A 15,363-nucleotide genomic window follows, 5' to 3' on the forward strand; every position below is an offset into this window, starting at 1 on the left:
TATATAAAGCACCGATACAAACTATTGGTAGTGAAATTGTTGAAGATGTAGATCTGCATGTCAATCTCATTTCTACCCAGCCATCTGTATCAGATACAAACCACAAGCTATCAAGGAGATAGAATAACCTACCAATGGAGTAAATAGTGATGCTCGTATAGGCATGGATCGCAAAGATCTCAATGAAAAAAGTGTACATATTTTAAAACAATGATAGAGTGTCTGGTACCACCTCTGAGCAGTGATGACATTGTGAGAATAGAAGATTCAGGCAATTGGTCAAGAAAAGCCATTGTACTTGAAGATGTAGCAATTTGTTTCTACAATGTACAGACAGAGGATGGGTTGATTTTAGGAAGGAATCATTGTGTGCCCTTGAAAACCAGACTTTCACAACAATGTGATGGCTGATGAGTCTATGTCGGAACCGTTGCAAGCTGCACTGTATGATCATTCAGCAGTTCCTAAGTTGCAGATAGTGATGAAGATTGAGAACGATATAGATCGGCTGCAAAATTGGGAGGATAAATGGCAGATCGAATTTAACCCGGACAAATGCGAGGTGATGCATTCTGGTCGAACCAATTCAGGCGGGAGCTGTAAGGTAAATGGCTGAACCATCGACAACAGACACACAGAGAGAACTGGGCGTGCAGGTCCACAGTTCCTTAAAAGTGGCAGCACAGGTGAAAATGGTGGTCCTTCATCGGACGGGGTATCGAGTATAAAAGCTCGCAAATTATGTTACAGCTATATAGAACATTGGTCAGTCCACATTTGGAATACTGTGTCCATTTCTGGTCAAAACACTGCCAGACGGACATGGCGGCTTTGGAGAGAGTACAGAAAAGGTTTACCAGGATGTAAAGGTTTACCTGGTATGGAGGGTATTAGCTTTGAGGAGAGATTGAATCAACTGGGATTGTTCTCGCTAGAGAGATGGAGGCTGTGGGGCAACCTGATAGTTTATAACATTTTGAGCGGTATAGTTAGGGTGAACAGTTGGAGGCTTTTCCCCAGGGCGGAAATGACAATTACAAATGGGCACAAGTTCAAGATGAGGGGGGGAGAGGTTCAGTGGAGATGTACGGGGGAAGTTTTTTTACATAGAGGGTGGTGGTAGTCTGGAATGCACTGCCAAGTGAGGTGGTTCAGGCAGATATGTTAGTGACCTTTAAGGCTTATCTGGATAGGCACATGAACCTAGATGGGGTATAGAAGGCTATAGGTGGTTGGTCTAGGTAGGACACGTGATTGGCGCAGACTTGAAGGTCTATTCCTATGCTGTACTGTTCTTTGTTCTTTGAAAAAGGATGTAGTGATATCATGGTTATGTTGAAATTCACTGACTGACCACTAGGAGTCTCATTAGTATATAAATGAATTTCAGTCAGGTGACCTCAGACTGAGGAGGGAGCGAACAATGCATGTTCATACTGCTATTCACCTGTTGTTTTGAATATATTTGACCCATAGTTAATGTTAGTAAATCATTTATAGCTTTAGCTACAAGTGTTCTTGCAATATAAATCAGGCCATCTGACAAGAACATTACAATAGTCTTGCGGCAGTACATGCATCCGTTGTGTTGGTATTTGCTGCAGCTGTAATAAGCAACATTGAATGCTGTCAGGTGCGAGCTTTATGGAGCTCCCAGGGCCTGCAGCTTGTTTTTGATGGACACTTTGGAAAACATGTTCGGATAGTGGATGAGATGCACATCCAAACAAACGTCCATAGTGTCATTTAATGTGTTGAGTCAGGACTGAGTAGGAGGAGGAATAATGAGAAAAGGATTATAATTAGTTACAACACAGAAGAATTTTTGAGATGTCGGAAGTCTGAAGAACACATAGTCCAGTTACAGCACCAACCTCACTGCCCAGTTACAGCACCAACCTCATTGCCCAGTTACAGCACCAACCTCACTGCCCAGTTACAGCACCATCCTCACTGCCCAGTTACAGCACCAACCTCATTGCCCAGTTACAGCACCAACCTCACTGCCCAGTTACAGCACCAACCTCACTGCCCAGTTACAGCACCAATCTCACTGCCCAGTTACAGCACCATCCTCACTGCCCAGTTACAGCACCAACCTCACTGCCCAGTTACAGCACCAACCTCACTGCCCAGTTACAGCACCAACCTCACTGCCCAGTTACAGCACCAACCTCATTGCCCAGTTACAGCACCAACCTCATTGCCCAGTTACAGCACCAACCTCACTGCCCAGTTACAGCACCAACCTCACTGCCCAGTTACAGCACCAACCTCACTGCCCAGTTACAGCACCATCCTCACTGCCCAGTTACAGCACCAACCTCACTGCCCAGTTACAGCACCAACCTCACTGCCCAGTTACAGCACCAACCTCATTGCCCAGTTACAGCACCAACCTCATTGCCCAGTTACAGCACCAACCTCACTGCCCAGTTACAGCACCAACCTCACTGCCCAGTTACAGCACCATCCTCACTGCCCAGTTACAGCACCAACCTCACTGCCCAGTTACAGCACCAACCTCACTGCCCAGTTACAGCACCAACCTCACTGCCCAGTTACAGCACCAACCTCACTGCCCAGTTACAGCACCAACCTCACAGCCCAGTTACAGCACCAACCGCACTGCCCAGTTACAGCGCCAACCTCACAGCCCAGTTACAGCACTAACCTCACTGCCCAGTTACAGCACCAACCTCACTGCCCAGTTACAGCACCAACCTCACTGCCCAGTTACAGCATTGACCTCACTGCCCAGTTACAGCACCAACCTCACTGCCCAGTTACAGCACCAACCTCACTGCCCAGTTACAGCATTGACCTCACTGTCCAGTTACAGCACCAACCTCACTGCCCAGTTACAGCACCAACCTCACTGCCCAGTTACAGCACCAACCTCACTGCCCAGTTACAGCAAAAACCTCACTGCCCAGTTACAGCACCAACCTCATTGCCCAGTTACAGAACCCACCTCACTGCCCAGTTACAGCACCAACCTCACTGCCCAGTTACAGCACCAACCTCACTGCCCAGTTACAGCACCAACCTCATTGCCCAGTTACAGCATTGACCTCACTGCCCAGTTACAGCACCAACCTCACTGCCCAGTTACAGCACCAACCTCACTGCCCAGTTACAGCACCAACCTCACTGCCCAGTTACAGCACCAACCTCACTGCCCAGTTACAGCACCAACCTCACTGCCCAGTTACAGCACCAACCTCACTGCCCAGTTACAGCACCAACCTCACTGCCCAGTTACAGCACCAACCTCACTGCCCAGTTACAGCACCAACCTCACTGCCCAGTTACAGCACCAACCTCACTGCCCAGTTACAGCACAAAAACCTCACTGCCCAGTTACAGCACCAACCTCACTGCCCAGTTACAGCACCAACCTCACTGCCCAGTTACAGCACCAACCTCACTGCCCAGTTACAGCATTGACCTCACTGCCCAGTTACAGCACCAACCTCACTGCCCAGTTACAGCACCAACCTCACTGCCCAGTTACAGCACCAACCTCACTACCCAGTTACAGCACCAACCTCACTGCCCAGTAACAGCACCAACCTCACTGCCCAGTTACAGCACCAACCTCATTGCCCAGTTACAGATCCAACCTCACTGCCCAGTTACAGCACCAACCTCACTGCCCAGTTACAGCACCAACCTCACTGCCCAGTTACAGCACCAACCTCACTGCCCAGTTACAGCACCAACCTCACTGCCCAGTTACAGCACCGACCTCACTGCCCAGTTACAGCACCAACCTCACTGCCCAGTTACAGCACCAACCTCACTGCCCAGTTACAGCACCAATCTCACTGCCCAGTTACAGCACCAATCTCACTGCCCAGTTACAGCACCAACCTCACTGCCCAGTTACAGCACCAACCTCACTGCCCAGTAACAGCGCCAACCTCACTGCCCAGTTACAGCACCAATCTCACTGCCCAGTTACAGCACCAATCTCACTGCCCAGTTACAGCACCAACCTCATTGTCCAGTTACAGAATTGACCACACTGCCCAGTTACAGCACCAACCTCACTGCCCCGTTAAAGCACCAACCTCACTGCCCAGTTACAGCACCAACCTCACTGCCCAGTTACAGCACCAACTTCACTGCCCAGTTATAGCACCAACCCCACTGCCCAGTTACAGTACCAATCTCACTGCCCAGTTACAGCACTATCCTCTGCCCCATTACAGCACCAACCGCACTGCCCAGTTACAGCACCAACCGCACTGCCCAGTTACAGCACCAACATCACTGCCCAGTTACAGCACCAACCTCATTGCCCAGTTACAGCACCAACCTCACTGCCCAGTTACAGCATCAACACTGTCCAGTTACAGCACCAACCTCACTGCCCAGTTACAGCACCAACCTCACTGCCCAGTTACAGCACCGACCTCACTGCCCAGTTACAGCACCAATCTCACTGCCCAGTTACAGCACCAATCTCACTGCCCAGTTACAGCACCCACCTCACTGCCCAGTTACAGCACTAACCTCACTGCCCAGTTACAGCACCAACCTCACTGTCCAGTTACAGCACCGACCTCACTGCCCAGTTACAGAACCAACCTCACTGCCCAGTTACAGCACCAACCTCACTGTCCAGTTACAGCACCGACCTCACTGCCCAGTTACAGAACCAACCTCACTGCCCAGTTACAGCACCAACCTCACTGCCCAGTTACAGCACCAACCTCACTGCCCAGTTACAGCACCAACCTCACTGCCCAGTTACAGCACCAACCTCACTGCCCAGTTACAGCACCAACCTCACTGCCCAGTTACAGCACCAATCTCACTGCCCAGTTACAGCACCAATCTCACTGCCCAGTTACAGCACCAACCTCACTGCCCAGTTACAGCACCAACCTCACTACCCAGTTACAGCACCAACCTCACTGCCCGGTTACAGCACCAACCTCACTGCCCAGTTACAGCACCGACCCCACTGCCCAGTTACAGCACCAACCTCACTACCCAGTTACAGCACCAACCTCACTGCCCAGTTACAGCACCGACCTCACTGCCCAGTTACAGCACCAACCTCACTGCCCAGTTACAGCACCAACCTCACTGCCCAGTTACAGCACCAACCTCACTGCCCAGTTACAGCACCAACCTCACTGCCCAGTTACAGCACCGACCCCACTGCCCAGTTACAGCACCAACCTCACTACCCAGTTACAGCACCAACCTCACTGCCCAGTTACAGCACCGACCTCACTGCCCAGTTACAGCACCAACCTCACTGCCCAGTTACAGCACCAACCTCACTGCCCAGTTACAGCACCAACTTCACTGCCCAGTTACAGCACCAACCTCACTGCCCAGTTACAGCACCAACCTCACTGCCCAGTTACAGCACCAACCTCATTGCCCAGTTACAGCACCAACCTCACTGCCCAGTTACAGCACCAACCTCACTGCCCAGTTACAGCACCAACCTCACTGCCCAGTTACAGCACCAACCTCACTGCCCAGTTACAGCACCAACCTCACTGCCCAGTTACAGCACCAACCTCACTGCCCAGTTACAGCACCAACCTCACTGCCCAGTTACAGCACCAACCTCACTGCCCAGTTACAGCACCAACCTCACTGCCCAGTTACAGCGCCAACCTCACTACCCAGTTACAGGATTGACCTCACTGCCCAGTTACAGCAACAACCTCGCTGCCCAGTTACAGCACCAACCTCACTGCCCAGTTACAGCACCAACCTCACTGCCCAGTTACAGCACCAACCTCACTGCCCAGTTACAGTACCAACCTCATTGCCCAGTTACAGCACCTACCTCACTGCCCAGTTACAGCACCAACCTCACTGCCCAGTTACAGCACCAACATCACTATCCAGTTACAGCACCGACCCCACTGCCCAGTTACAGTACCAACCTCATTGCCCAGTTACAGCACCAACCTCACTACCCAGTTACAGCACCAACCTCATTGCCCAGTTACAGCACCATCCTCTGCCCCGTTACAGCACCAACCTCGTTGCCCAGTTACAGCACCAACCTCACTGCCCAGTTACAGCACCAACCTCACTACCCAGTTACAGCACCAACCTCACTGCCCAGTTACAGCACCAACCTCACTGCCCAGTTACAGCACCGACCCCACTGCCCAGTTACAGCACCAACCTCACTGCCCGGTTACAGCACCAACCTCACTGTCCAGTTACAGCACCAACCTCACTGCCCAGTTACAGCACCAACCTCACTGTCCATTTACAGCACCAACCTCATTGCCCAGTAACAGCACCAACCTCACTGCCCAGTTACAGCACCAACCTCATTGCCCAGTTACAGCACCAACCTCACTGCCCAGTTACAGCACCAACCTCACTGCCCAGTTACAGCACCAACCTCACTGCCCAGTTACAGCACCAACCTCACTGCCCAGTTACAGCACCAACCTCATTGCCCAGTTACAGCACCAACCTCACTGCCCAGTTACAGCACCAACCTCACTGCCCAGTTACAGCACCAACCTCACTGCCCAGTTACAGCACCAACCTCACTGCCCAGTTACAGCACCAACCTCACTGCCCAGTTACAGCACCAACCTCACTGCCCAGTTACAGCACCAACCTCACTGCCCAGTTACAGCACCAACCTCACTGCCCAGTTACAGCACCAACCTCACTGCCCAGTTACAGCACCAACCTCACTGCCCAGTTACAGTACCAATCTCACTGCCCAGTTACAGCACCAACCTCACTGCCCAGTTACAGCACCAACCTCACTGCCCAGTTACAGCACCAACCTCACTGCCCAGTTACAGCACCAACCTCACTGCCCAGTTACAGCATTGACCTCACTGCCCAGTTACAGCACCAACCTCACTGCCCAGTTACAGCACCAACCTCACTGCCCAGTTACAGCACCAACCTCACTGCCCAGTTACAGCACCAACCTCACTGCCCAGTTACAGCACCAATCTCACTGCCCAGTTACAGCACCAACCTCACTGCCCAGTTACAGCACCAATCTCACTGCCCAGTTACAGCACCAACCTCACTGCCCAGTTACAGCACCAACCTCACTGCCCAGTTACAGCACCGACCTCACTGCCCAGTTACAGCACCAACCTCACTGCCCAGTTACAGCACCAACCTCACTGCCCAGTTACAGCACCAATCTCACTGCCCAGTTACAGCACCAACCTCACTGCCCAGTTACAGCACCAACCTCACTGCCCAGTTACAGCGCCAACCTCACTGCCCAGTTACAGCACCATCCTCTGCCCCGTTAAAGCACCAACCTCACTGCCCAGTTACAGCACCAATCTCACTGCCCAGTTACAGCACCAATCTCACTGCCCAGTTACAGCACCAACCTCACTGCCCAGTTACAGCACCAACCTCACTGCCCAGTTACAGCGCCAACCTCACTGCCCAGTTACAGCACCATCCTCTGCCCCGTTAAAGCACCAACCTCACTGCCCAGTTACAGCACCAACCTCACTGCCCAGTTACAGCACCAACTTCACTGCCCAGTTATAGCACCAACCCCACTGCCCAGTTACAGTACCAATCTCACTGCACAGTTACAGCACCAATCTCACTGCCCAGTTACAGCACCATCCTCTGCCCCATTACAGCACCAACCGCACTGCCCAGTTACAGCACCAACCGCACTGCCCAGTTACAGCACCAACATCACTGCCCAGTTACAGCACCAACCTCATTGCCCAGTTACAGCACCAACCTCACTGCCCAGTTACAGCACCAACCTCATTGCCCAGTTACAGCACCAACCTCACTGTCCAGTTACAGCACCAACCTCACTGCCCAGTTACAGCACCGACCTCACTGCCCAGTTACAGCACCAACCTCACTGCCCAGTTACAGCACCGACCTCACTGCCCAGTTACAGCACCAATCTCACTGCCCAGTTACAGCACCAATCTCACTGCCCAGTTACAGCACCCACCTCACTGCCCAGTTACAGCACTAACCTCACTGCCCAGTTACAGCACCAACCTCACTGCCCAGTTACAGCACCAACCTCACTGCCCAGTTACAGCACCAACCTCACTTCCCAGTTACAGCACCAATCTCACTGCCCAGTTACAGCACCAACCTCACTGCCCAGTTACAGCACCAACCTCACTACCCAGTTACAGCACCAACCTCACTGCCCGGTTACAGCACCAACCTCACTGCCCAGTTACAGCACCGACCCCACTGCCCAGTTACAGCACCAACCTCACTACCCAGTTACAGCACCAACCTCACTGCCCAGTTACAGCACCAACTTCACTGCCCAGTTACAGCACCAACCTCACTGCCCAGTTACAGCACCAACCTCACTGCCCAGTTACAGCACCAACCTCACTGCCCAGTTACAGCACCAACCTCACTGCCCAGTTACAGCACCAACCTCACTGCCCAGTTACAGCACCAACCTCACTGCCCAGTTACAGCACCAACCTCACTGCCCAGTTACAGCACCAACCTCACTGCCCAGTTACAGCGCCAACCTCACTACCCAGTTACAGGATTGACCTCACTGCCCAGTTACAGCAACAACCTCGCTGCCCAGTTACAGCACCAACCTCACTGCCCAGTTACAGCACCAACCTCACTGCCCAGTTACAGCACCAACCTCACTGTCCAGTTACAGCACCAACCTCACTGCCCAGTTACAGCACCAACCTCACTGCCCAGTTACAGCACCAACCTCACTGCCCAGTTACAGCACCAATCTCACTGCCCAGTTACAGTATTGACCTCACTGCCCAGTTACAGCACCAACATCACTGTCCAGTTACAGCACCAACCTCACTGCCCAGTTACAGCACCAACCTCACTGCCCAGTTACAGTACCAACCTCATTGCCCAGTTACAGCACCTACCTCACTGCCCAGTTACAGCACCAACCTCACTGCCCAGTTACAGCACCAACCTCACTACCCAGTTACAGCACCAACCTCACTGCCCAGTTACAGCACCAACCTCACTGCCCAGTTACAGCACCAACCTCACTGCCCAGTTACAGTACCAACCTCATTGCCCAGTTACAGCACCAACCTCACTACCCAGTTACAGCACCAACCTCATTGCCCAGTTACAGCACCATCCTCTGCCCCGTTACAGCACCAACCTCGTTGCCCAGTTACAGCACCAACCTCACTACCCAGTTACAGCACCAACCTCACTGCCCAGTTACAGCACCAACCTCACTGCCCAGTTACAGCACCAATCTCACTGTCCAGTTACAGCACCAACCTCACTGCCCAGTTACAGCACCAACCTCACTGTCCATTTACAGCACCAACCTCATTGCCCAGTTACAGCACCAACCTCACTGCCCAGTTACAGCACCAACCTCACTGCCCAGTTACAGCACCAACGTCACTGTCCAGTTATAGCACCAACCTCATTGCCCAGTTACAGCACCAACCTCACTGCCCAGTTACAGCACCAACCTCACTACCCAGTTACAGCACCAACCTCACTGCCCAGTTACAGCACCAACCTCACTGCCCAGTTACAGCACCAACCTCACTGCCCAGTTACAGCACCAACCTCATTGCCCAGTTACAGCACCAACCTCACTGCCCAGTTACAGCACCAACCTCACTGCCCAGTTACAGCACCAACCTCACTGCCCAGTTACAGCACCAACCTCACTGCCCAGTTACAGCACCAACCTCACTGCCCAGTTACAGCACCAACCTCACTGCCCAGTTACAGCACCAACCTCACTGCCCAGTTACAGCACCAACATCACTGCCCAGTTACAGCACTAACCTCACTGCCCAGTTACAGCACCAACCTCACTGCCCAGTTACAGCACCAACCTCACTGCCCAGTTACAGCACCAACCTCACTGCCCAGTTACAGCACCAACCTCACTGCCCCGTTACAGCACCAACCTCACTGCCCAGTTACAGCACCAACCTCACTGCCCAGTTACAGCACCAACCTCACTGCCCAGTTACAGCACCAACTTCACTGCCCAGTTACAGCACCAACCTCACTGCCCAGTTACAGCACCAACCTCACTGCCCAGTTACAGCACCAACCTCACTGCCCAGTTACAGTACCAACCTCATTGCCCAGTTACAGCACCAACCTCACTACCCAGTTACAGCACCAACCTCATTGCCCAGATACAGCACCATCCTCTGCCCCGTTACAGCACCAACCTCACTGCCCAGTTACAGCACCAACTTCACTGCCCAGTTACAGCACCAACCTCACTACCCAGTTACAGCACCAACCTCACTGCCCAGTTACAGCACCAACCTCACTGCCCAGTTACAGCACCAACCTCACTGCCCAGTTACAGCACCAACCTCACTGCCCAGTTACAGCACCAACCTCAGTGCCCAGTTACAGCACCAACCTCACTGCCCAGTTACAGCACCAACCTCACTGCCCAGTTACAGCACCAACCTCACTGCCCAGTTACAGCACCAACCTCACTGCCCAGTTACAGCACCAACTTCACTGCCCAGTTACAGCACCAACCTCATTGCCCAGTTACAGCACCAACCTCACTGCCCAGTTACAGCACCAATCTCACTGCCCAGTTACAGCACCAACCTCACTGCCCAGTTACAGCACCAACCTCACTACCCAGTTACAGAACCAACCTCACTGCCCAGTTACAGCATTGACCTCACTGCCCAGTTACAGCACCAACCTCACTGCCCAGTAACTGCAACAAATCTCACTGCCCAGTTACAGCACCAACCTCACTGCCCAGTTACAGCACCAACCTCACTGCCCAGTTACAGCACCAACCTCACTGCCCAATTACAGCACCAACCTCACTGCCCAGTTACAGCACCAACATCACTGCCCAGTTACAGCACCAACCTCACTGCCCAGTTACAGCACCAACATCACTGCCCAGTTACAGCACCAACCTCATTGCCCAGTTACAGCACCAACCTCACTGCCCAGTTACAGCACCAACCTCACTGCCCAGTTACAGCATTGACCTCACTGCCCAGTTACAGCACCAACCTCACTGCCCAGTTACAGCACCAATCTCACTGCCCAGTTACAGCACCAACATCACTGCCCAGTTACAGCACCAACGTCACTGCCCAGTTACAGCACCAACCTCACTGCCCAGTTACAGCACCAACCTCACTGCCCAGTTACAGCACCAACCTCACTGCCCAGTTACAGCACCAACCTCACTGCCCAGTTACAGCACCAACCTCACTGCCCAGTTACAGCACTAACCTCACTGCCCAGTTACAGCACCAACCTCACTGCTCAGTTACAGCACCAACATCACTGCCCAGTTACAGCACCAACTTCACTGCCCAGTTACAGCACCAACCTCACTGCCCAGTTACAGCACCAACCTCATTGCCCAGTTACAGCACCAACCTCACTGCCCAGTTACAGCACCAACCTCATTGCCCAGTTACAGCACCAACCTCACTGCCCAGTTACAGCACCAACCTCACTACCCAGTTACAGCACCAACCTCACTGCCCAGTTACAGCACCCATCTCATTGCCCAGTTACAGCACCAACCTCACTGCCCAGTTACAGCACCAACCTCACTACCCAGTTACAGGATTGACCTCACTGCCCAGTTACAGCACCAATCTCACTGCCCAGTTACAGCACCAACCTCACTACCCAGTTACAGCACCAACCTCACTGCCCAGTTACAGCACCAACCTCACTGACCAGTAACAGCATTGACCTCACTGCCCAGTTACAGCACCAACCTCACTGCCCAGTTACAGCACCAACCTCACTGCCCAGTTACAGCACCATCCTCTGCCCCGTTACAGCACCAACCTCACTGTCCAGTTACAGCACCAACCTCACTGCCCAGTTACAGCACCGACCTCACTGCCCAGTTACAGCACCAACCTCACTGCCCAGTTACAGAACCAACCTCACTGCCCAGTTACAGCACCAACCTCACTGCCCAGTTACAGAACCAACCTCACTGCCCAGTTACAGCACAAACCTCACTGCCCAGTTACAGCACCGACCTCACTGCCCAGTTACAGCACCAACCTCACTGTCCAGTTACAGCACCAACCTCACTGCCCAGCTACAGCACCAACCTCACTGCCCAGTTACAGCACCAACCTCACTGCCCAGTTACAGCACCAACCTCACTGCCCAGTTACAGCACCAACCTCACTGCCCAGTTACAGCACCAATCTCACTGCCCAGTTACAGCACCAACCTCACTGCCCAGTTACAGCACCAACCTCACTGCCCAGTTACAGCACCAACCTCACTGCCCAGTTACAGCACCAACCTCATTGCCCAGTTACAGCACCAACCTCACTGCCCAGTTACAGCACCAACCTCACTGCCCAGTTACAGCACCGACCCCACTGCCCAGTTACAGCACCAACTTCACTGCCCAGTTACAGCACCGACCTCACTGCCCAGTTACAGCACCAACCTCGCTGCCCAGTTACAGCACCAACCTCACTGCCCAGTTACAGCACCAACCTCACTGCCCAGTTACAGCACCAACCTCACTGCCCAGTTACAGCACCAATCTCACTGCCCAGTTACAGTATTGACCTCACTGCCCAGTTACAGCACCCACCTCACTGTCCAGTTACAGCACTAATCTCACTGCCCAGTTACAGCACCAACCTCACTGTCCAGTAACTGCACCAACCTCACTGCCCAGTTACAGCACTAACCTCATTGCCCAGTTACAGCATTGATCTCACTGCCCAGTTACAGCACCAACATCATTGCCCAGTTACAGCACCAACCTCACTGCCCAGTTACAGCACCAACTTCACTGCCCAGTTACAGCACCAACCTCACTACCCAGTTACAGCACCAACCTCACTGCCCAGTTACAGCACCAACCTCACTGCCCAGTTACAGCACCAACCTCACTGCCCAGTTACAGTACCAACCTCATTGCCAGTTACAGCACCAACCTCACTACCCAGTTACAGCACCAACCTCATTGCCCAGTTACAGCAGCAACCTCACTGCCCAGTTACAGCACCAACCTCACTGCCCAGTTACAGCACCAACCTCACTGCCCAGTTACAGCACCAACCTCATTGCCCAGTTACTGCACCAACTTCACTGCCCAGTTACAGCACCAACCTCACTACCCAGTTACAGCACCAACCTCACTACCCAGTTACAGCACCAACCTCACTGCCCAGTTACAGCACCAACCTCACTGTCCAGTTACAGCACCAACCTCACTGCCCAGTTACAGCACCAACCTCATTGCCCAGTTACAGCACCAACCTCACTGCCCAGTTACAGCACCAACCTCACTGCCCAGTTACAGCACCAACCTCACTGCCCAGTTACAGCACCAACCTCACTGCCCAGTTACAGCACCAACCTCACTGCCCAGTTACAGCACCAACCTCACTGCCCAGTTACAGCACCAACCTAACTGCCCAGTTACAGCGCCAACCTCACTGCCCAGTTACAGCACCAATCTCACTGCCCAGTTACAGCGCCAACCTCACTGCCCAGTTACAGCACCAACCTCACTGCCCAGTTACAGCGCAATCTCACTGCCCAGTTACAGCACCAACATCACTGCCCAGTTACAGCACCAACTTCACTGCCCAGTTACAGCACCAACCTCACTGCCCAGTTACAGCACCAACCTCATTGCCCAGTTACAGCACCAACCTCACTGCCCAGTTACAGCACCAACCTCACTGCCCAGTTACAGCACCAACCTCATTGCCCAGTTACAGCACCAACCTCACTGCCCAGTTACAGCACCAACCTCACTACCCAGTTACAGCACCAACCTCACTGCCCAGTTACAGCACCAATCTCATTGCCCAGTTACAGCACCAACCTCACTGCCCAGTTACAGCACCAACCTCACTGCCCAGTTACAGCGCCAACCTCACTACCCAGTTACAGGATTGACCTCACTGCCCAGTTACAGCACCAACCTCACTGCCCAGTTACAGCACCAATCTCACTGCCCAGTTACAGTACCAACCTCACTGCCCAGTTACAGCACCAACCTCACTGCCCAGTTACAGCACCAACCTCACTGCCCAGTTACAGCACCAACCTCACTGCCCAGTTACAGCGCCAACCTCACTACCCAGTTACAGGATTGACCTCACTGCCCAGTTACAGCACCAACCTCACTGCCCAGTTACAGCACCAACCTCACTGCCCAGTTACAGCACCAACATCACTATCCAGTTACAGCACCAACCTCACTGCCCAGTTACAGCACCAACCTCACTGTCCAGTTACAGCACCAACCTCACTGCCCAGTTACAGCACCAATCTCACTGCCCAGTTACAGCACCAACCTCACTGCCCAGTTACAGCACCAACCTCACTGCCCAGTTACAGCACCAACCTCACTGCCCAGTTACAGCACCAATCTCACTGCCCAGTTACAGCACCAATCTCACTGCCCAGTTACAGCACCAACCTCACTGCCCAGTTACAGCACCAATCTCACTGCCCAGTTACAGCACCATCCTCTGCCCCGTTACAGCACCAACCTCATTGCCCAGTTACAGCACCAACCTCACTGCCCAGTTACAGCACCAATCTCACTGCCCAGTTACAGCACCAACCTCACTGCCCAGTGACAGCACCAACCTGACTACCCAGTTACAGCACTAACCTCACTGCCCAGTTACAGCACCAACCTCACTGCCCAGTTACAGCACCAACCTCACTGCCCAGTTACAGCACCAACCTCACTGCCCAGTTACAGCACCAACCTCACTGCCCAGTTACAGCATCATCACTGCCCAGTTACAGCACCAACCCTCACTGCCCAGTTACAGCACCAACCTCCCACTGCCCGTTACAGACACCAACCTCACTGCCCAGTTACAGCACCAACCTCACTGCCCAGTTACAGCACCAAACCTCACTGCCCAGTTACAGCACCAACTCACTGCCCCGTTACAGCATCACTCACTGCCCAGTTACAGCACCAACCTCACTGCCCTAGTTACAGCACCAACCTCACTGCCAGTTACAGCACCACCTCAATGCCCAGTTACAGCACCAACCTCACTGCCCAGTTACAGCACCAACATCACTGCCCAGTTACAGCACCATCCTCACTGCCAGTTACAGCACCACCTCACTGCCCAGTTACAGCACCAACCTCACTGCCCAGTTACAGCACCAACCTCACTGCCAGTTACCAGCACCAACCTCACTGCCCAGTTACAGCACCAACCTCACTGCCAGTTACAAGGCACCAACCCTCACTGCACAAGTTACAGGCACAACCTTCAATGCCCAGTTACAAGCACCAAAACCTCACTGCCCCAGTTACAGCACCAATCTGCACCTGCCCAGTTACAGCACCAATCTCCCTGCCCCAGTTACAGCACCAACCTC

This window comes from Scyliorhinus canicula, chromosome 20 (assembly GCF_902713615.1).
Source record: "Scyliorhinus canicula chromosome 20, sScyCan1.1, whole genome shotgun sequence".
Lineage (NCBI taxonomy): Eukaryota > Metazoa > Chordata > Chondrichthyes > Carcharhiniformes > Scyliorhinidae > Scyliorhinus > Scyliorhinus canicula.